At 36.9% G+C, this 23,824-nt stretch overlaps 1 pseudogene; it reads right to left on the bottom strand.

Annotated features, from left to right (window-relative positions):
* LOC131162643 (uncharacterized) overlaps positions 1-23,277 on the bottom strand; it is a 28,871-nt pseudogene extending 5,594 nt beyond the window's left edge.
* Between the last annotated feature and the right edge of the window lie 547 nt (positions 23,278-23,824).

The raw sequence follows: 23,824 nt of genomic DNA, 5'->3' as shown, positions 1-23,824 counted from the left end.
GCACCAAAGTCAACATTGACATATTAATTCCCTGAGACCTTCCACTTAACTTATTTGATGTGTCGGATTCAAAATCCACTTGTAGGGTTTGACACAATCAAAACTTATAAGCTTCCTCAAGAAAGTATCATCAATCCCGATACCGGGACATGGATTCCATCAATAATTAATGTTCACCATACACATAATGTCATTACCCAACTATCTAAGTTTATTAACCCATAAAGAATCTCACTCTTTTATGAATCAAATTAATAAACACTGCATGCACATGTCCAATAATCATATCAGGATTAAGAGCATAAGCACTCATAATAATCATGAGGTATTAATTGTTTTATATAGTCAGCATAAAAACAATTACCCCAAGACAGTCCTGTTCAATACAGACAAAGTGTACTAGCATAAGGAGTTGGAACTATACCATTTCCTATAGTCAAGAAAAACCTATTAAAACCTTATGCTACAATCCTACCAATGGTGTGTCCAATTTTATTTAAGACTCTGAACAATAAATTTATATTCTATAAGAGCTAATGATCTAATCTTCTGTGTGTAAGTAGTACTCTACACACCAGATCACATACTATATAGAATAAAAGACACACATGCATAATCATTAAATAGATAATGTCAGGGAAACATTGCTCATAAAGATTCTCATTAAAATGGAATAACTGAAGTTATTAATAAACAATAAAACTGATTATATAAAGCATGTCTTTTAGTAAAAATCTCTAATAATGTCCCAATTATACTCAAAGCCATGCTGCCATACATCTCACTCCCATTCCCTCTAAATGACCATCAAAAGTACTAGCGGGTAAGCTCTTTGTAAACGGGTCTTCCAGGTTGCTTGCCAATGCAATCTTGGTCAACATCACATCACCTTTTTGCACGATATCTCGTATCTAGTGATACTTACACTTGATGTGTTTTTCCCTCTTGTGGGTCCTGGGTTCCTTTGAGATAGAAACCACCCTGCTATTATCACAGTAAAGTGTAATAGGCGATTGTACCAAAGGCACCACTCCTAGATCCAATAGAAAGTTCTTGAGCTAAATGGCCTCCTTAGGTGCCTCAAAGGCTGCCACATATTTAGTGTCCATAATGGAATCAGCAACACATGATTGCTTAATACTCCTCCAACTAATGGCTCCACCTCCTAGGGTAAACACATTTCTCGAGGTTGATTTTCTAGAATCCTTATTTAACTGAAAATCTGAGTCTGTGTACCCAATGGGTACTAGACTATCTGTCTAATACACCAACATATAATCCCTAGTCCTGTTTAGGTACTTGATTATATGTTTTACCGCAGTCCAATGTTCCCGCCCTGGGTTAGATTGATATCTGCTGACCATGCCTACAACAAAATAGATGTCAGGTCTAGTGCAAAGCATAGCATACATGAGGCTTCTTACTGCTGATGCATAAGGAACTGCCTTCATGTTCTCTACCTCAATCGGTGTTTTAGGACATTGATCCTTGGATAGAGAGATTCCATGTCTGAAAGGGAGTAACCCTTTCTTGGAATCCTGCATGCTAAAATGGGCAAGAATCATATTAATATAAGTAGCTTGTGATAAGCCCAATATCCTTTACTTGCGATCTCGCAAAAGCTTGATCCCAAGGATGTGATTGGCTTCTCCCAAGTCCTTCAATTCATGTCAAACTATCCAGATAACCATACCTTAACGGAAGATAATAGCCCCACATTGTTTCCGATAAGTAAGATATCATCCACATATATCCCGAAAAATACCACCATGTTTTCATCATGCTTTTTGTATACACATGAATCATCAGGGCATTGATCAAAACTATAAGATTTAATGGCTTGATCAAAACGGATGTTCCAAGACCTAGACGTCTACTTAAGTCCATAAATGGACTTCTTAAGCTTGCACAACATATGTTGTTGGCCTACTGCTACAAAACCATCTGGTAGCACCATATAGATGCACTCATCAAGACTTTCATTAAGGAAAGCTGTCTTGACATCCATTTACTAAATTTCATAATTGAAGTGAGCTGCAATGGGTAAGAGAATCCAAATAGACTTTAGCATGGTTACTGGTGAGAAAGTTTCCTCACAGTTGATTCCCTCTTTCTGAGTAAACCCTTTCGCAACAAACCTTACCTTGAAGGTTTCCACCCTCATGTCTGCTTCTCTCTTCTTCTTATAGATCCACTTGCATCCGATTGGTTTTATCCATTTGGGTGGCTCTAGAAGATCCTAGACTTGGTTAGAGTATATGGAATCCATCTCTGATTTCATAGCCTTCAGCCAAAGTTTTGCCTCTTTTTTCTTGATGTGCTTCATAGTAGTTATCGGAATCGGTATCCAGTTCATCAAAGATCCTGTCATAAGACTCTCCCAAGAACATATACTAATCAGGTTGGTGTATAACCCTCCCACTATGATGAGACACTGGCATATAACCCTCCCACTATGATGAGATGTGTTGATCTTGATCCTTGTGCACCATCATTCTGCCCTTATTGTATAACCGACGTAGTGATGGTAGCTGCACGTGATGGGTTAGACTCCACTCCAGTTACAACATTCCTCTCACTATGACAAGGTAATGAGATGTCAATAATTGTGTCTTGTGGTGGTTCTCTTTGCACTATCCATATAGTTGGTATATCTCCTCTCAACTCTTCTAGAATAATCCTACTTCTGGGTTTGTGGTTTATTACATAGTCCTCTTCTAATAATCGGGCCTTGGTGCTAACAATGACCTTCCGATCCATAGGATAATAAAATAAACCACCTTTTGTGCCTCTAGGGTAGCCAACAAATAAATAGACATCTATCCTTGATTCCAACTTATCTGTTTTCCTTTTTAGCATGTGTGCTGGACTACCCTATATCAGAACATGCCGCAGACTAGGTTTGCACCTAGTCTATAATTCTGTGGGTGTAGTAGGTGCTGACTTAGATTGGACCAAGTTCAAAATATAGGCTACTATTTCTAGTGCATGCCACCAATAAAAATTAGGCAAATCTGAATAACTCATCATAGATCTGACCATGTCCATAAGAGTTCTATTCCTTCTTTCTGCTGCACCATTTTGTTGTGGCATACTAGGTGCAAACAACTGGAATTCAATTCCCTCCTCTGATAAGTAATCCAAAAATTCTCCTAAGAGGTACTTGCCACCACAATTAGATCGTAGTGTCTTGATATATTTACCCTGATGCTTCTCCACTTCTGCCTTAAATACTTTAAATTCCTTAAAGCATTCAGACTTACAGCGCATTAAATAAATATACCCATACCTTAAGTAATCATGAATGAATGTAATGAAATACTCAAATCCACCTTTAGCTTGAATATTCATGGGGACACACAAATAAGAGTGAACCAATTCTAATGCCTCTTTTGCTTTATAGCCTTTGGTCGAAAAGGGCCGCTTACTCATCTTACCTTCTAAGCAGGATTCACAAACTGGTAGTGCCTCCATTTCTAATGACCCTAATGGCCTATTCTAAACTAGCCTTGAATACTGTCTCAGATTAATATGACCTAGGCATAAGTGCCAAAGATAAGTTTGGTTCAATTTAGAAGGTTTCTTTCTCTAACATGGTTGTTTATCAGTGTTATTTAATTCATTTAGTTACATTGTAGGAGAAGCATGATTAATAATTTAAACACCATCCACCAATGTACCAAAACAGATAAAACGTTTATTTAACTTAATAATAACTGAGTCATTAAAATAAATGGAATATCCATTAGCTGCCAACTTAGAAACTGAAATCAAATTCCTTCTAATGGAAGGTACAAAAGGAGAGTCTTTCAATATTAAAATCATATCTCTACCAAAGGAAATGTGAATATCTCCTACTGCAACTACTGGCACTCTCGTGCCATCTCCCAGAATGCGTAAATCTCCCCATCACATAGCTAAGTTTTCTAGAACCCCTGCAAAGAATTGCAAACATGATTAGTGGCTCCTATATCTACACACCAGGTATTGGTAGATATCACCACTAAACATGTTTCAACTACTAGTGAATGAGATATACCTTTGTTATTTTGTTTGGCAAGATAATATGGACATTGTGTTTTCTAGTGCCCTGGCTGCTTGCAGTGAAAACACTTGCCTTTAGGCTTTTTCACTCCATCCTACAGCCCATGTACTACTGGAGGAGCTCTTTTGTGGTTTCTGAACCTTTTTCTGCTTCTTTCAGCCTTTTGGCCTAGAATAAGAACCTTTCTTAGGCACAAGAGCAAAATTTGGCTTCCTGATGAGGCCCTCGGCTGCTTGAAGCTCTTTAAGTAGTTCTGCGAATGAGTAAGAGAGCTTATTCATGATGTAATTTAGGCAAAACTGATTAAACGAGTCAGACAGTGACTGGAGAACGATATCGACCTGGGTTTCCCCATCGATTTGATCTCCAAGGATCTCTAGCTCAATCAGAAGACAAATCATCTTTAAAACATGATCCCTTACTAGGCTCCCTTCTGCCATAGTAGTATTCATGAGTTCATTCATAGCAGTCTGCCTAGCAGCACGATTTTGATCCCCAAACATTTTTTTGAGGTTTTGCATTATATCATAGGCATAAGGTATAGACTACTGATAATGTTGCAGAACATTCAACAAAGATGCCAAAACATAACACCATGCCATCTCATCAGCCTTAATCCACTTTTGGTAAGCTTGGATTTCCTCATCGGTTGCCCCTTCACCAGGTTTCTGTGGACATAACTCTGTGAGCATATACTTGTACTCCTCTGCAATCAGCACAATATCCAAGTTCCTTTTCCAGTTAATATAATTAGGTCCAACTAGTTTGTTTTCTTTGAGAATAATAGCCAGAGGATTGAAAGCCATTTTAATCCTGAGAACCACATGTTATAATAAAATATGATGAGCAATAATAAACTTTTAATTTAATTAAAAGAATATAGTTCCCTCTACCAATATTTTTCTTTTAAAGAATCTATCAGCAACTTAGCACAACGTGAGTAATATGCCTCGATGGGAGGTCGTCTATTACTCAACATTTGTGTAGATAGATGAGGACCTATTAATTTTGCTATCTAGGCAAGTGACTATGCCAATAAAAATTAAACTACTGACTTTGCTTTGGTCCTATAAACAATAGCAGTGACTCGAATGGTGAGAATACTATGATTCATAGCTAAGTGTATATCATCACATAACACTAAACCTATTGTCCCGTAGTGAATCTCCCAGATGGAGAGGTGACCCAATACTAACAATTACTAGAGTTTATACTTGGTGAGTCTGTAATTGTTGACCTTATAGGTCATACCCTGTTTTGATTATGACAAATGCTGTGGTATTTAATGTCTGTCAAGTTCTTGTGCAGGTTCATATTAGCAAGATCTTTTGATGGCATATAAAGACTTGAAAAATAAAGACCCAGAAGATTCATTTATTGTAATTTATATTATGTTTAATTCAGGTCTGTAATAGTAAAGTAGGAATGGTTTGTAATAATTGATATGAATCATGCATATAGGAACTTATAAGCTTAAGACCATAGAGTGACCTTAGGAATCACCTTAGGTCCTTGCACTTACACGTAAGATTGTCCCCAATATCGCATATATTATCAGGGGAATTAATTGAAGTAAAACAGAACTTAGTAGGATAAATCAGTGAAGCTTCGGGTTACTAAAATGTTGTGTTCAAAACACCTCAGTCGACTAAACTGTTGAAAGGTCAAATAGTTGACCTGACTTTGGGCGACCGAACCAAAATGGACCTCACTGTCGTCGGTCAACCAAACTCGCATGGTTAGTTTTTCCACCAACTCGGCAGCCCGAACTTTACGTTCAAAACTACCTTGGGCTACTGAACATATGAGTTCGGAAAACCAAACTCAAGACCAGGCAATCGAACCTCAGACAGAATAGAAATCACCTTTGATTAACAAACCGAACCATGATTCAGGCACCCGAACTTCAAAAATCAATTTTTTCTAATGTGTATGTTCGGACGACCAAAGCACAAGTCAAGCGCCTGAAACTCTCAGGTTGTTTTAATTTTTATCGTGGTTATTTTAAGTTAAACAGGGTTAATTTTATTAAACCATTTTAAAACAAATTTAATAATACCCTGTGTATCCCCAATGATTATAATTTTAATCCATTCTATATATAGGGGTTCATTTACTTGGATTAGTAGAGAATTAGCACATAGATTAAGCCAAAATCCTCTAAAATTTCCTACGCCCTATTTCCGTATACAAACTCCATACACTTATATAATACCATTCTTGTGAGAAATCAAAGCTTCGTGAGTGTTTATTCATTGCTTTATTGTGATAAGAACCCTCATTTTTGAATCGCATATTTGATTTTCGATTGAGGGTTAAGCAAAGATTTTTCCCCTTGATTTCATCTAATAAATCTTTGGTTGGGAAAAATCTTATAGCTAAGTGAGTCTTTGCATTATTATTGCAAGACTCATTGGGCTTGTATTTCTGTGTGTGTAAAAATATTTTTACAAGCTCATATTTGAATATCTCCTTGTGCTTTGATATTGAGAAAATTATTTTTGAGATATTCTAAATTTCTATTGGTACAAATATTTGAAACCCTAAACTGTGATTGAGATTTTATCTTTACATAGTTTCAAAGATTAGCTTGTTGATACACTCTTGTGTTTGAATTGATAAAATCATTATTCTGAGTGTTATTACACACATATTTGCTCTGAGCTTATAGTTCTTACATTATTGGTGTGCGTTGATTAATACTTGTACAAATTTGCTTGATTGAGAAGCATATATTTTGTACACATCTTGTATTGTAATTGATTGTATTCTAGGCGTGGGCCTGAAGAGGGAGACTAGCCCTGTGAAAAGTCTCATACTGACTTTGACCCAGTTATGAAAGTTAGGTGCACCATCCTGGTAAGGTGTAGTTGTAGGTTGAGGTCAGCTCCATTAATTGACTTGGCTATAAACGGTGCTGCTCCACCCGTTAAGTGAGCCGTAGTGGAAACCCTCTTACTTGTGAGCTTGAGGTGGGGATGTAGGCAATATTGGCTAAACCTCGATAACATATCGTGTGTGCACTTTACATTTCAGCACTTTATATTTACTGCACATGTATGTTATTCTCAACTGTCTGTGAATGTTTCACATGATTTAATTTTTGCACATTATATTTATTTATGCATTTGGAATTGCATAGACAGCCCCTAGGTTGTGTATATTCTAATGTTGGATAGTTTAACCTAGGAAACAAATTTTTAAATTTCCAATTCATCGCCCCCCCCTATTGGAATACACCAAAGTCAACAATGGGTATCAGAGTCTCGTGGCATTGACTTAAACGTTTTTGCTAAAGATCGAGATGACTTACATTGGTGTATCCCCATTCGGAGAGGGACAATCACCTTCCATTCCTCCATTGTTTTGTGGTCTAAACTACACCCACTTGAAAATTTGAATGAGCATTTTTATAAAATCTATAGACTAGAGAGTCTGGCAGGTGATTGATAAAGAAATTTGTATGCCAGTTGAAAATGATAATATTTTAATGCATGCAAATTCATATGCCATGGATTTATTATATTGTGCTTTAGATTCTCATATTTTTCATGAAATTTTGGCATGTAAAAATGTGAGAGAGATTTGGGTTGAACTCGAAAAGAAGTATGGAGAGACCCAAGAAAAGGAGACCACCACTTTGGAAATGTCAAGCTCGAAGGAACTAGAAGTGGTAAATCATGGGGTAATTGCATTAACAGAAAAAAAGGTATATGATTCTCACTCTAGCTCAATTGATGATTCTTGTGCCAAATCCTGTGATATGTCAAATGCTGAATCATGTGTTGAATATCATGATAATTCTGTTAATGATGCATGTGATGATTCTTATGCTAAATATTGTAATATATTATGGGATGAATCATCTGTTGTATTTTGTGATAAATCTATTGATGAAGCTTGCAATGATTTATATAAAAATTATTGTGTTAATTCTTATGATAAATCATGTGTTGAATTGAATAATGAAAGCATGATGTCCTATGAAAAACTAGAAAAGACTTTATTGAAAATGAATAAATTTCTAGTTAAGTTATCTAAGCAAAAAAATCTTTTTAAGAACGAAAATAAGAAGCTAACAACATAGTTCGAAAAATTGAAAGAATATCATGTTCTCTTAGAAAATAAAAAGATTGAGAAGATATTGAAACTTGTCTTCTTGGAAGGAGTGAAAAGAAGAACCATAATAAACCCTTAGGAATCAAAAAGAAAAATCACTTTAAAAAGGGTTCAGGCTTGATTAATAATGCTCATAGTCATTCAACTACCTTATCAAATGAAATAGGAGATGTAAGCAAAATTCTTAACATGCATATAATACTTGCTCATCCAGAAGTGCCAGAGGCTTACAAAAAGAAATGAAATGGATTATCAGTAAAGCAAACCCCATAGAACCTAAGGAAAAATGGATTTAAATTAAATTTACAAACTAGTTAATTTTCCCTTAGACCATAGGATTAGATTTAGGGGTTAGTAATGTCAATAGGCTTGGGAGGTGGCTTTGGTTCAAAATATAGAAGCTTAGTATACATATCCGCTTCCAAATGGATAGGGCAATTGTGCCTAGTATATATTTCCTACTACTTAACTCATGCTTTAATATAAACATCTAAGTTAAGCATACTTTGTCTAGTTCACAAAGGTGAGCGTTAGGGATCCGTCTTATGATATATATTATTTTTTCCAAAACTCACTTTGAACATAAAGTCCAAAATAAAAAATATAATAGTTATCACACCAAGTATAAGCACCAATGATAATAAATGCCTATTCACTAAGTGCTTATTCAAAAGACATCCCTTCTCAACCAAATTAGAGGCAGCCACTAAAGGATTCAAGTTTTACTGACTAAATCAAAAAATTTCGTATGAGCTTAAAATATTAAAATCCTCTAATCTTGGTTCACTATCTCCTCCATAGAAATCCTTACCAAACCACGATCATATTCGATAAGGTTTCACCTATCTACTTGTATCCTTGCTTTAAATTGTGATTATATTTGTAGGATGATTTCCACTCTCCAAAGAGCATTGTTCAAGAAAATTCAAATACTCATACATGCTCTTTGCCTAAGCATTTGGACATATTCAATTCCACGCAAATATCTTGAATCATGTCAATTCATTCTAAATACTCTTCTGAACTTAATGATAGTTTAATCGTTAAGAGTATTTATTCTTTTTCGCTTCACGAGCTCTCAAACATTAAATCAAATCATTTAGAGCTTCACCTTATTAGAATGATGTTGAATGGCTAAAATTATTTGCACTAGGTTTCAAATTAGATTATGAAATGAAATTTGAAAGAAACCTATGCATGATCAATTAAATTTAAGTCATTCTAACTCATGCCTCTCACGTATTGAGATTCATAAGAAAAGAGGAAAAATAAGCTTTGCACATAGAAAAGATATTCATTGTGACTTTTTGGACCAATAAGCCTATAATCAAAATGCCAAGTTTATATCATTGAATACCCTTAAGTCACTTGGCCAAGAAATTTAAAGCATATGATGGCATAAAATGAGTAGAGTACATAATTGAGGGGGAGCATTCATCCTTCATCTCTATATAAATTAAAATGCTCTCATATTCTTATATCGTTTATGTCTTTATGCCTATATGTGTATAACATTGCAGCACTATCCATGATTCAATAAATGGTTAAAATTTCTTTGATGGATAGTTTATGTATTTTCCTAACATGAACTACTATTGAGCTATATTGAATATCTTGAGTTGATTATACTACTGGAATGCATGTTTAGTCTAGAATGTCTCCTGCATGGCAGATGCAGTTGATGTGAATTGCATGCTGGTAGTGGATTTTAGGTTGTTGCATGATTTATATGAATATTCTATTGAGAACAACCAGCTATTAGGTATAGGTTTTATGGAAAAATGTCCGATTTACAGACGGCATGCTTTCGAAATTTTAATAGGAATTTTTCCAAAAGTAAAACCTTATACATAAATGATTATGATAAAATTAATGTTCAAATATTTTTGAAAGGATGAATGAAAACTGAATTTATTAAACATCATCCTAGCATAATCATCAAACGTTTAGAAAGGCTCAAATCCATCCCTATGGGAAGCGCATAAATGACCCATATGCATCACTTTCATCTACTGAAATATTGAGGCTCTTCTAAAATCCCTGAACATTATATCCTGCACTTGAAGTTCTATGATTTGATATGGAATGTTCTTGGGTCATGAACTACATAGCATGCCTTAATATATATTCTCTGATGCATCTATAGTCTATAGGGACAACTATACTGATAAGGATAAATATAGTTGATTAATAATTAGTATGGTTGGTTTAAAAGTTTCAAAATGATGGCTTATACTACTAGGCATAATGAAATATTTCTCTATCTAGTATAAGCGGCTTGTTACATCTAAGCTAGAATTCAAATTGATAGGGGGGATATCTAAAATTAAAACGTCTATCATATTATGCTCAAAAATTGTTTAGCCTAGATCTGTTGTTGAATCAAGTGTGACATGTGATTGAATGAAATGTTTTATTGAAATTCATAATTTGAAAGATGTTGATTTGTCACAGTCATTTAATTTATCATATGATCTTGCATGTGATTGTTAAATTTTTAGGATCATTATAGTTATGATTTTCTTGTTATATTTTAGTATGTGCTTAATTGACAAACCAGAAAAACGTTGCTTGCTTGTTTTAAATTAAAGTTTTTTTTTTCAGCAAGCACTCCTCAGTGCCTTTTTAAATAGCATAACTGGTTCAATAACTACACATGAAAATTCATACGAACTAGTTAGACTGTTTAATGCTCAAACCTTCTACCTGTTATCATATGCTGCATGTTTTAAAATAAAATCTTTTACGGGTCGTATGATATGATTTAAATTTCTATGGTTTGTGTATAATTCTGGTCTAATCATGTTTGTTATGTCGTTTTAAATTTGAATGACCAGCTATACTGAGTGTGTGTGCTAAATTGTCATTCTTTTCAAAAATAGTTATATTTTTATATGCCCAAAACTCTTTTAAATAGGGGATGTTCTCTTAAGCTAACATTTTTTTCAAAATGCTCAAAATGTTTTACTTAGCCTAACCCTTTTTCCTAATGCCAAAAGGGGGAAAAGTACACTTGCAAAAATTGGGTACTCTTGATACTTGAGCTTAAATGACAAACTTGAATGCATTTTGTATTTGAAATGTCTTCCTTTCTAGATATGCTTGATTTGCATTGAAAGTTTGAAATTATGCATATTCTTAAGGGGAGCTTTCTCTGGCTTTACCACTTTTGCATTTGTATTTGTCATCACAAAAAAAAGGGGAGATTGTTGAACTTATAGGTAGTACCCTATTTTGATTATGACAAATACTCTAGTATTTAAAGTCTGTCAAGTTTGTGTGTAGGTTCATATTAGCAAGATCTTTTGATAACATATGAATACTTGAAGAATAAAGACCCAGAAGATTCATTTATTGTTATTTATATTATGTTTAATTCGGGTCTGTAATAGTAAAGTAGGAATGGTCTGTAATAATTGATGTGAATCATGCATATAGGAACTTATAATCTCAAGACCATAGAGTGACCTTAGGAATAACCCTTCAGTCGACCGAAGACAAGTTTTTTAGGCTAACTTAAAATGCCTAAAACCTTAGAAAAGACCCTAGGTCCTTGCACTTACACGTAAGATTGTCACCTATATCACATATATTATCAGGGGAATTAATTGAAGTAAAACAGGACTTAGTGGGATAAATCAGTGAGGCTTCGGGAGACCAAAATGTTGGGTTCAGAACATCTCGATCAACCGAACTGTTGAAAGGTCAAATAGTTGACCTGACTTCGAGCAATCGAACCAAAAAGGACCTCACCGTCCTCGGTCAACCAAACTCGCACGATTACTTTTTACACCAACTTGGCAGCCTGAACTTTATGTTCAAAACTGCCTCCGGCTGCCAAACATACAAGTTCGGCAAACCAAACTCAAGACTAGGTGACCGAATCTCTGACAGAATTGAAATCACCTTTTGTCACCAAACCGAACCATGATTCAAGCACTTGAACTTCAAAAATCAACTTTTTCTAATGTGTTTGTTGGGGCGACCGAACCACACGTCTGGCGCCCAAAACTCTCGGGTTGTTTTAATTTTTACTGTGGTTATTTTTTAAGTTGAACATGGTTAATTTTATTAAACCGTTTTAAAACAAATTTAATAATACCCCATGTATCCCCAACGGTTATAAATTTTAACATATTCTATATATAAGGGTTCATTTACTTGGATTAGTAGAGAATTAGCAAATAGATTAAGCAAAAATCCTCCATAATTTCCTGAGCCCTATTTTCATATACAAACCCTATACACTCATATATTGCCATTCTTTTGAGAAATCAAAGCTTTATGAGTGTTTATTCATTGCTCTATTGTCATAAGAACCCTCATTTTTGAATCACATATTTGATTTTCAATTGAGGGTTAAGCAAAGTGTAAGTACCTAAACTGTGATATATGGATTTAATTTATAAAGAGAGGGGTAAAATGGTAATTAATTTGGCTTCATCGATGAAGTCAGAGTTCATAGACGAAGGCCTCAGGTTGCTCGACAACGAAATGTAGGAGCTCGTAGATGAGTAGAAGCCGAGAGGTTTCGGGAATCCGAAAATCTCAGGCTTGTCGATGAGGTCACCATCTCATTTATGAATTACCTTCAGTGCCTCTTTGACGAAGACGCCATCTCTTCAACGAGAGCGGCCAAGTCAAGAGGCTATAAATATCTATTTTCATTGCTTAATCACTAAGAAAACTAAAATTCTCTCTCTATCTCTCTAGGAACTCGAAATACTCTCTCTCTCTCTCTCTCTCTCTCTCTCTCTCTCTCTCTCTCTCTCTCTCTCTCTATATCTATCTATCTTTAGATTTGTTCACCATACGTTGAGGGAATCATTGATCTGAAGTTTCCACGAGGATCGGGGAAGGATTCTCTACAAGATTTACAGATCGGATCTTCATTCCGGGCATTTTTGGGTTTTGGCTTGAAATCAAGGTAAGACTCAGTTTTCAATTATGTTTCTGTAGTTATATAGAGAACGGAGTTGTGAGCATATTCTATATTGTGGTTTATAGGTTTTGGGAACTCGATTCAATGTTTAGGGGCCATAGAGTTCGGGATTTGTCATTTAGGGAAAGGTAAGGGGATTCAGTTTATGTCAGTTATTTTTAAAATCAGACTCGGTAGAACTGTAGTTCATGGTCTTGTGTGTATTCTGGTTACTCATTTGGGGGAATCTAATAGGTAAAATTATGAGTCTTTCATGTTACAATTTTAGGGAAAAAGGGGCATTGGATTGCATCCCTAGTTCTGTTAGAAAACCATAGATATATTGTGATATATATTATGTTATAAGGATGGTCATGCCTTGACTTGTTTAAACTGTATACATTTGGAAAATCATGATTTTAGATTACCAAATGGGTGTCGTTTGTTTTGTTATATAAGCATGCATGGTTATGTTTTGTTGAAATGTAATATGAACTGGGTTCCGAATTGTGCCAGGTACAGAAAGAGTGTCCAGCTCTATATCCGAGGGTGTGAGATATCGCCTACCATGTTTGGCAAACGTGTCTGGCTTTATATTCGAGGGCGTGATCCTTACTGACTAATCACCGAAGGGTGTGAATCCACCAGTTGTGCCGGTACGATGCAATGGGAGCTTGGGGCTATGCCATGTGGCAAGGACGCCGTGTAGTGTGGGATTGTGTTAGCTTTACCGTGATCCCAAGAGGGGGGGGTGAATTGGTAATTTTTAAAATTTATCTCCTAGGTATTTCTCCTAATAGTAGTATGTTCACAAACCTATGGTCAATCTAGTGCAAGTAATATAAATATATCAGAAATTAAGTAAAGCAGTCTAATTACTCACACGCGCATCAGAAAGCAATAAAGAGAGTGTGACACGTAGATATGTTATCGAGGTTCAGCCAACTACCTACATCCCCGGCTTGGCTAACCAGCACAAGGATTATCACAATAACTTGCTCACTTAAATGGGTGGAGTGACACCTATACAAACCAGGTCAATTAGCACGGGGCTGACCTCAACCTTTACAACAATCCTTACCAGGCTGGATTACCGCCCCCTCAGGCCACGCCTGGAATCACTCAGATATACAATCAAAAGGTACAATATAAGGGTGCTTTCACATAAAGTAGATTTGTTCCCCAAATGCGCACAATCACAAACACCATAGATGATTTAAAATGTAAGCTCAATGTGGTCTAAATGGTTCAACTCTCAAATATATTTTCTATCAGTGTAATGCGTACGTGAGAGTGTCAACAACAATCTGTGTATTTCAAAATATTCAATCAAACGTGTTCACACAGAATATCAAGCAAGCCCCAAGAATATCAATCAGCAGAATATCCTAATCATGTGAATATGTATATGCTTGGACTGCAAAATATATATTATCTTTGTTTTCAGCAAAAAATATGTGAGTGGATGAATATTGCAACAAAGACGTTTCACCTCAAAAACAAATATCTCCATAAATGGTTTTCAAGATAAAGAGCAATAGATATTTGTAAATGATTTTGAAAATATTTTGCAACCAAAGGCAAATACGAGCTTCTCAAGATGTTGCAACGAATATGCAATCTCAGAAGATCTAATAAAGTCTTCTTAGGATGAACTTATTAGCAAAGTCCCCTAAGAATCCTTTTGGTTTGGCTCTCAATAAAAATGAATCAATCTCACAACAATGAGAGAGCAAACCTTACTATCTAAATACTTAAGAACACTTACAGATGATTTAATGACTTTTGAATGTAAGCTAGAGTGTTTGGAAAAAGAGTATGAGCAATAAGAAATTTTTGGCTTGAGAGAATTTGATTTGCTAATCTTGTCTTAATTTTCCCAAATGAAGGGATATATATAGACATACCTTGATTTTTAACCGTTAGGGACCTATCAGGGATTGTTACAAAAGTTTAATGACATTTTAAACATTTTAACCCTGTTTAAAAATATTAATTGTGGTAAAAAAATGGGAGCGACTCGAGGGGTCCGATCGACCAAAAAGGTTTCGATCGATCAAATCTTATATGGTTCGGTCGACCAGGAGGATTTTGAACTAAATGGCTAGTCGACCGAAAGTCCCTTTCCAAAGGTGATTTTCCTATTTTACCGAGGTTCGATCAACTAGGCCATTTTGAACTGGCTAGTTCGATCGACCAGACCGCTGGGATTTTTCCCGAGAACCCTCGGTCAACTAGGTAGTTGGAGTACAAAAATGATTCGATCGACCAGATGGTCAAAATTTTTGACCAGGGAGGGTTTCGGTCGACCGGGGAGTTTTGAACTACATAGGGTCGGTCGACCAGGGCCTTGGTCAACTGTTGACCCGGGCCTGTTTCAGTCGACCAAGGCAAAATGAACTGCCTTGGCCGGTTGACCGAAAGTGCACCACGTGTGCATTTTGGTCTAGTTTTGAAACATAAAACCCTATTCAAGTGCCTATTAAACATAGGTGCCAATGTGTGTGTCCTAGGGTCATTTATGTCCAATTAACAACACCAAAAAAGTCTGGTGTCGGTCGACCGAAGGGTACACCCTAAGGTCTCTCTATGGTCACTTTTAGTTCGTATTTGGTTTGAGCTTACGAAATAAATCATACATGTGATGTGTGTGACCTTATTACAAGCCAAATGTCCTAATTACTATTACAAACCAATTTTCTCAAATGAAATATATTACAATTGAAAAACTTGAAATGGTCTTCAAGCTTTAAGTTTTCACGTGCCATCAATGTATCTGCTAATATATACCTACACATGAACTAGATATTCATTAAATACATGAGTATTTGTCATTATGAAAACTGGGCATGACATATGAGGTCAACAGATTGCTTCGGGTTGAAGGGTGTGACGACACCGGGTTACTTGATCATATGTGTGTGCATGTATGCACTATACTGGAACTATTTTGTGAAAATACTGGATTAGCATTTAACTATGTATGTTTTGTGTCATGATAACACTCAAATGCCACATACCGATATAACCTGTATCTGCCTTACTAAGAGGTGTCTCACCCCTGCTGTACGTATATATTTTTTAGGTCTTTCGAGTAATCGAAACTAGCGTCCTTGTGTTGGGAGCGTAGTGATCGGTGTACTGTGGAAAGTACCTAGGGTAAGTACTAGGACTGTATTGGGTTGTCTTTTGTGGTTTTGGCGGAAACTCGGGTTTATGTTTTGTATTATGGAATCTGAATTTCTTTTGTATAGAATGTGGTATGATACAGAATATGTATAGAGAGACATTTTTTCCACTGTGTATCTGACTCACTCGAAAACGAGCAGCTCGGAAGCTATCCCAAGTATAAGAGTTCTGTCGTGTAATATTAAGCCCAAGGGCTAGATCATCTCCTCAGGGAATGCGTTTTAATCTTAGATTTTACATCTTTTCAATCGAAATTAAAAAGGTACTGAACTCAGTTCAGATTCAGAGTTTTCAAGGCTGTTCAATTTTACTTCTGATAAATTAAATGACACGTAATTTAAAAACCCTAAGTCTAACATTCACTAAATTAAAAAGCAAGAATGGGAACCCTAACCTACTTAAGGAAGCATTGAAACATGCATTAATTAAAAATGGCAACTTCAAACAAGGAAATAGAGTATGCAATGGAAACTCAATCAAATACACACACGCGCGCAATAAAAATTGGACCTTTAACACGAACATAGAACTCGATTTAAAATTAGACTATCAATCAACCTAAACAATAACGTGACACAATAAATAAAAAAAACACGAACTTTGTATTTTATTTTATTTTTCTACATTTTTTTTTATTTTTATCTTAGACTTCATTAATTAAACACATAAATTCAATAAACTTTAATACTAAAAAGAACTATAATTAAAAGAGCATCTAAATAAATGATAAAGAAAAAAAATAGAATAAAAAAAACCAAGTCTTTAATAAAATCCAATGAGTAAAAAGAAAATAACAACTAAAATAAAATAAATAAATAAATAAAACAAGAAGAAGAAGGAGATGAGAGAGAGAGAGAAGAGAAAACAGAGGGAGCCTCGGATGGAGTCCTAGCCGTGCTGTGATGGAGTTGCAGGCAGAGGGAGGCTCTCGAGTCTGCTGGTGTTGGCTGCTGTAAACTGGCCGAGAGGCCTGCTGGAAATTGGCCGAGAGGTTGTTGCTGGCTGGTGTTGGCCGAGAGACCTGCTAGAGACTGGCCGAGCAGAGGGTTGCTGGTTCTGCTATGCTAGAGTGGTCCGCCAATGGAGCAGAGGAGTATTCGCAGCAGCAACAGTAGCGGCTCTCGGTGGTCTGTGGTTCTGGAGCAACCCGAAGGCAATTGAGGAGTGGCTTTGTTGCTACTGTGGCTGGAGTTGTAGAGACTGCGGCAAGGCTGAGAGTAGAGGGGTAAAGACAGAAAAGATGCTGAGTAAGAGAGAAAAGGAGAGAGGAAAAAAAACAGGGAGATAAACAGAGACGAGAGGAGAATAATCCAAGTGAAAACAGAGACAAACAAGAGAAAAGAGAAAGGAAGAAAGAAGGAAGGAGAAGAGGAGAATAAGAAGAAGAAGAACAGAGGAAAGAGAGAGCCCCCAAGAGCTGCGCTAGAGGAGTTTAAAAAAAAAAAAAAAGAAGCCCTACCCGGATAGCACTGACCCGACCCGGCCATGCATGGCCGGGTCACATCAAATATTCATTCAAATATATTTTTTTATTTTCTCATTTTATTTGTTCTCTGTTCATCGCAGATCTGACTCTTATGGAGCTAGTATCTCAAAAAACTCAAAACACAAAAGTTGTAGATGATCCTTTTCTCTTTCTTCATAAAATTGAATCGTCTCGATCGAAGCTCAGACGGAAAAGTTATGCATGAAATACGAACAGGTGTCGGTTTTGGTTCTGAGGAATTTTCCTGCGACAAAAAATTACCAAAACTTCATAAATAGTGCAATAAAGTTCAAGAATGATGATTTTGACACTTTATTAAAATATTGGACAATTTTAGAAATTTAATTAAAAATATAAATCGTAAAGCTCGGGTTAAACGTCCAATTACGCAGTTTCGGTGCGTAATCACACCCCCAAACTAACGTTTTGCTAGTCTCTAGCAAATGACGTGAATGAATTTCAGGGCAGTGTCTACAACTACATACTCCGGTAATCATGAAATCAATACACATGCAACACAAGCATACTATTTCACATACGAGAATACTACTGAATTTCACACAGGCTTGTTCATATTCAATGCACATGACTCCAAAGCACGTCACTCATGCAAGTTTCATCGTTTATATGTGATTTGAGAGTAGTGTACTCACATAAAGTTAATCAATGGCACATTCAGAATTAATGCAATCATATAAGTTCGAGTATAAACAGGTAAACTCTCGAGGTGTGTGTGATGTGTGTGACTCAGTACACCTAGGACGCCAGTGGACACCTACAGAACGGTCGCTTTGACTCGGCCTAACTGGTATACCCTCGAGAACACTCAAAGAAAATGGGTTCACTCATCATATGTGAGGGGGAGTGTCGCGATCAAACATCCCACATATTAAAAGAAACAACGCTAAGTATATGGAGTGGACTAGTCTGGAAAGGATCTAACCTATCTATGAGGTGTCGGGTCCTTCACCCTAGCATCTTCTCACCTACTCGCCATATCCAACTGAGACCACCCTAGATCAACTTACTCACAAACTTGTCGTGAATACATCTGAGGCATTAACCGGTTGAAGCATCTTCATACGTGGAAAATATGTGTCGTCCTTGACTTTTTGTGATATGTATTCGGGCCGGCATTGACATTTCATTTCATGCGCATGTGTATTGCTTATTCTTTTTTTCTACTCATTCTTTATTTTCTGTCTTTTCTTGAGCAATAAGGACAATCATAACACTTCTTTTGTAATCTTCATACCATCAATGGGAATTGAGCTCGAATAGGAGTTCATGAATTAAGTCTATCTCTAGGGGTGGCTCAGCCTTCACATCTTGAGTAGGCTACAAGACCTAGGTTTCTATCTCCCCACTAGGTGTCACCTTTAGGCTAGCAAATCAAAAAATAGACTAGTGTACAAAGGAATCATCCAGAAAAAAAGAATTGAGTTCCATGAACTCTGATTTGATTTTAACGCTCAAAAGGACGATAAATAGCTCAAGGATATCTCACAAGGTGTCATAGTCGCCACGGTTGTTCTCTCAGTGCTCACAAGGAACCCTAAGTGCAATGAATCATGTGAATGTGTTTATTCAGCCTTGTGAGATGCATGTAGATACAGGAAATTATATAGTCAAATTAACACGAATGTACTACCAATCAGTTCTTCATGGAGTCATAAAATCATATAAAGAGAAACTATGCATGATTGACTCAAGTGTTTAATTCGTAAGTTATACATGAGTATGTGAAAGGTATACACAGTGTTAAGCATGGCATAGTGCAGTGTAATTCCTTCAGTACTCCTCCTTTATTTCTCTCTTTCTTTTTGATTTTTTTTTTATTTTTTTTGTTTTGAATACTATGAAACTCGGTACGTGTACATGCACAGTGTCACATGCAAATGTTCACCCCCCCAACTAAAGTGGAACATTGTCCTCAATGTGAAAGAGCAGGAGGAATAAAATTGTGCACGGTAAACAACTAATAGAAAAGTACTACTGACTAATGTAACAAGAAAGAAAAGGGAAAAAAAAAACTAAAACAAATAAAAGAAAAAAAAATAAAGATAAAAAAAATAAAAAGAAAACAGTAGCATTGAAAAGTCAGAGGACTCCCCTAGGGTCTTGCAAAAGCAAGACCTCTTTGTCGACATCGAATGGGGTCATGAAAGGCTTTAGGCGCTGTCCATTGACTGTGAAACGGTTGCCATTCTTCAGATTTACAATCTCTACCACACCATGAGAATGAACTTTTGCAACAATATACGGCCCACCCCACCGGGATTTCAATTTCCCAGGAAACACATGCAGTCGGGAGTCATAGAGTAGCACTTGTTGAGAAGGGAAAAGTTGTTTTTCTTTGATGTTCCTATCATGTAGCAACTTCATTCACTCCTTAGCCAAACAAGCATTATCATAAGCGTCCCTTCAAGATTCTTCAAGCTCGCATACCTACAATTTTCTTAAACCTATGGCATCATCAAGTGAAAGGTTAATCTGTTTGATAGCCCATAACGTACGATGCTGAATTTCAACAGGTAAATGACATGCCTTACCGTATACTAACCTGTAGGGAGACATTCCTAAGTTTGTCTTGAAAGCTGTTCGGTAGGCCCACAATGCGTCAACAAGTTTTTCTGACCAGTCCTTACGATTAGGACGCACGGTTTTCTCAAGGATCGTTTTGATCTCTCTATTGGCCAATTCAGCTTGACCATTGGTCTAATGGTGGTAAGGGGCGGAGACTTTGTGGGTTACACCATATTTTTGCATGAGTTTTTCAAAAGGTTTGTTATAGAAATGGGACCCTCCATCCCTAATGATTGCCTTGGGCATGCCAAAGCGTGCAAATAACTCTTTGAGAAAACGTATGACAACCTTGTGGTCATTGGTCTGATAAGGTATTGCCTCCACCCATTTAGAAACATAGTCCACAGCGACCAAAATGTAAGAATGCCCAAAAGAAATGGGGAAAGGTCCCATAAAATCAATACCCCAACAATCAAAAATCTCAAGAGTCAATATGGGGGACATAGGCATTTCATTCTTGGCAGTAATTTTTCCTAATTTTTGACAGGCCTCACATGCTTTACAAAAATTTTCAACATCTTTAAACATGGTGGGCCAGTAGAGTCCACTTTGTAATATTTTTGAAACAGTTTTCTTAGCAGCAAAGTGGCCTCCACATGTCCCACCATGGCAAAAATGCATCACAGAATTAAATTCATCATTTGGAACACATCTACGCACCAACTAGTCGGAACAATATTTGAACAGGTATGGATTATCAAAATAATAATGTCTTACCTCAGTTAGGAACTTACGCTTGTCCTGAGTGAGCCAATGGTCTGGCATTCGGTCGGTGACGAGATAATTCACAATGTCGGAAAACCATGGAGCGCGTCACACAGCAAAGAGACGTTCATCAGGAAAGTCATCATTCAAGGGAGGGGACACCAGTACCTTGGGTAGCTGCAACCGAGAAAGATGGTTAGCTACAACGTTTTTCATGCCCTTTTTATCGCGTATGGTGATATCGAATTCTCGGAGGAGTAGAATCCACCTGATCAACCTGGGCTTGGCGTCCTTCTTTGCTAATAAATATTTTAAAGCAGAGTGGTCAGTAAAAATAATGACAGGTGCGCCTATGACATAAGAGCGAAATTTTTATAAAGCAAAAACAACAGCTAACAACTCCTTCTCAGTGGTAGTATAATTTCTCTGAGCATCATTCAAAGTTCGACTGGCATAATAAATAACCGACGGCTTGTTATCAATTCGTTGACCTAGAACTGCACCAAGAGCATAATCGCTAGCATCGGTCATGATCTCAAATGGAAAGTCCCACCGAGGAGGTTGCATGATAGGCGCAATAGTCAAATGTAACTTTAGTGTTTCAAAGGCCTGTTGACAATCATCAGTCCACAAAAATTCAGTTTCATTTTGCAACAAGGTACATAATGGTTTAGCAATACTACTGAAACCCTCAATAAAGCGTCTATAGAAACCGGCATGACCAAGGAAGGAGCGAATATCCCAGACTGTCTTAGAGATAGGTAACTAAGAAATCAGCTCTACCTTGGCCCTGTCAACTTCTATACCACGCTCAGAAACCAAATGTCCAAGTACTAAACCACTACGTACCATAAATTGACATTTTTCCCAGTTTAGAAGTAAATTCTTTTCCTCACATCGTTTCAAAATCACAATTAAATGTGTCAAACAATGATCAAAAGACTTACCGAACACAGAAAAGTCATCCATAAAAATTTCGCACATATCATCTAACATATCAGAGAAAATACTCATCATACAGCGTTGGAAAGTAGCAGGGGCATTACATAGACCGAATGGCATTCTGCGGAAAGCAAAGGTGCCAAAGGGACAAGTGAAGGTAGTCTTCTCTTCGTCCTCAGGTGCTATGGAAATTTGATAGTAACTAGAAAATCCATCCAAGAAACAATAAAAAGAATTACCAGCTACTTTCTCTAATATCTGATCTAGGAAAGGTAACGGGAAATGATCTTTTCGGCTAACTGAATTCAATTTACGATAATCAATGCACATTCTCCAACCCGTTACTTTCCTAAATGGGATTAATTCTCCATTAGCATTTTCAATAACAGTCAAACCAGATTTTTTTGGAACTACCTGTGTTGGGCTTACCCATTTGCTGTCGGAGATCGGATAGATGATGTCAGCAGCTAACAATTTCAGCATTTCGTTTTTTACCACCTCTTTCATGGCTAGATTCAGCCTCCTTTATGCATCTCGAACTGGTTTAGCGTCTCCTTCGAGGAAGATGTTATGAGTGCAAATGGAAGGGTCGATACCCTTGATGTCAGCGATAGTCCATCCATTCGCTCCTCGATGCTCTCGAAGTACCTGCAATAATTTAGTTTCCTGTTCAAGAGTAAGGTGTGAAGAAATTACCACAGGGAATGTGCCATCTACTCTACCCAAGAAATCATATTTCAACTCGGCAGGCAATGGTTTCAACTCAAGTGTTGGAATTTCTTCTGCGGACGACTTCATAATTTCTGGTAGGTCAATGGCCTCAAATGTAGGCTTATGCCAACTACTTGTATAACTCACATCAAACGTATGAGGACCACTATCTGGGATCTGCTCCTCTAATTCTAACAATAATTCATCAATCCCTTCAAATTGCACAAAAGAGTCATTTTCAAGTGTGTCTAAGTCATCTATCACATCGACTGCATGAGTATCTGCGTCATCACACCCACTTGACATCCTATGAGCATTAAAAACATTCATTTCTAGTGTCATGTTCCCAAATGTGAGCTTCAAGACTCCGCTCCGACAGTTAATCAGGGCGTTTGAAGTAGCAAGGAATGGTCGCCCCAAAATGACAGGAGCCTGATAAATGGTGGAAACAGGCTGCTGCATATCCAAAACAACGAAATCCACAGGATAGTAAAATTTGTCAACTTGAACCAAAACATCCTCAACAATACCTTGTGGAGCTTTAACAAATCTGTCTGCCAACTGTAGCATCATAGTAGTTCTCTTCAATTCACCTAAACCCAGCTGGTCATATAATGAAGACGGAAGTAGATTCACATTACTCCCTAGGTCAAGTAGAGCTCTCCCGATACGAGATTCACCAATCATAATAGGTATCGTGGGGGAGCCAGGATCTCTAAGTTTCTGTGGAGTTTGACTAAGAATCAATGCACTGACCTGCTCAGTTAAGAAAGCCTTTTTCTTTAGGTTCAGTTTCCTTTTTACGGTGCATAGGTCTTTTAGAAATTTTGCATATGCAGGGATCTGCTGTATAGCATCTAAGAGTGGAATATTGATTTTAAACTACTTGAATATCTCTTGAATCTCCGTATGATACTTGTTCTTTTGTCTAGATGTCAAACGCTGAGGGTATGGTACCACAGGTTGGTATTCCTTAACTGGCTCATCCTCTTTATTATCTGACTTTGTTAAACTTGAGCTGGCCTCATCTGATTTTTCTTTTCCTTTATCTATCTCATTTGTCACCTCAGGTGTCGGTGTGGTTGTTTGTTGGTCAGTGGCCATTTCAGGACGGGGAACT

Source organism: Malania oleifera, chromosome 8 (assembly GCF_029873635.1).
Source record: "Malania oleifera isolate guangnan ecotype guangnan chromosome 8, ASM2987363v1, whole genome shotgun sequence".
NCBI classification, from domain to species: domain Eukaryota; kingdom Viridiplantae; phylum Streptophyta; class Magnoliopsida; order Santalales; family Ximeniaceae; genus Malania; species Malania oleifera.
Note: the sequence above shows the minus strand (reverse complement) of the source record. Positions and strands in the feature narration are given on the sequence as shown.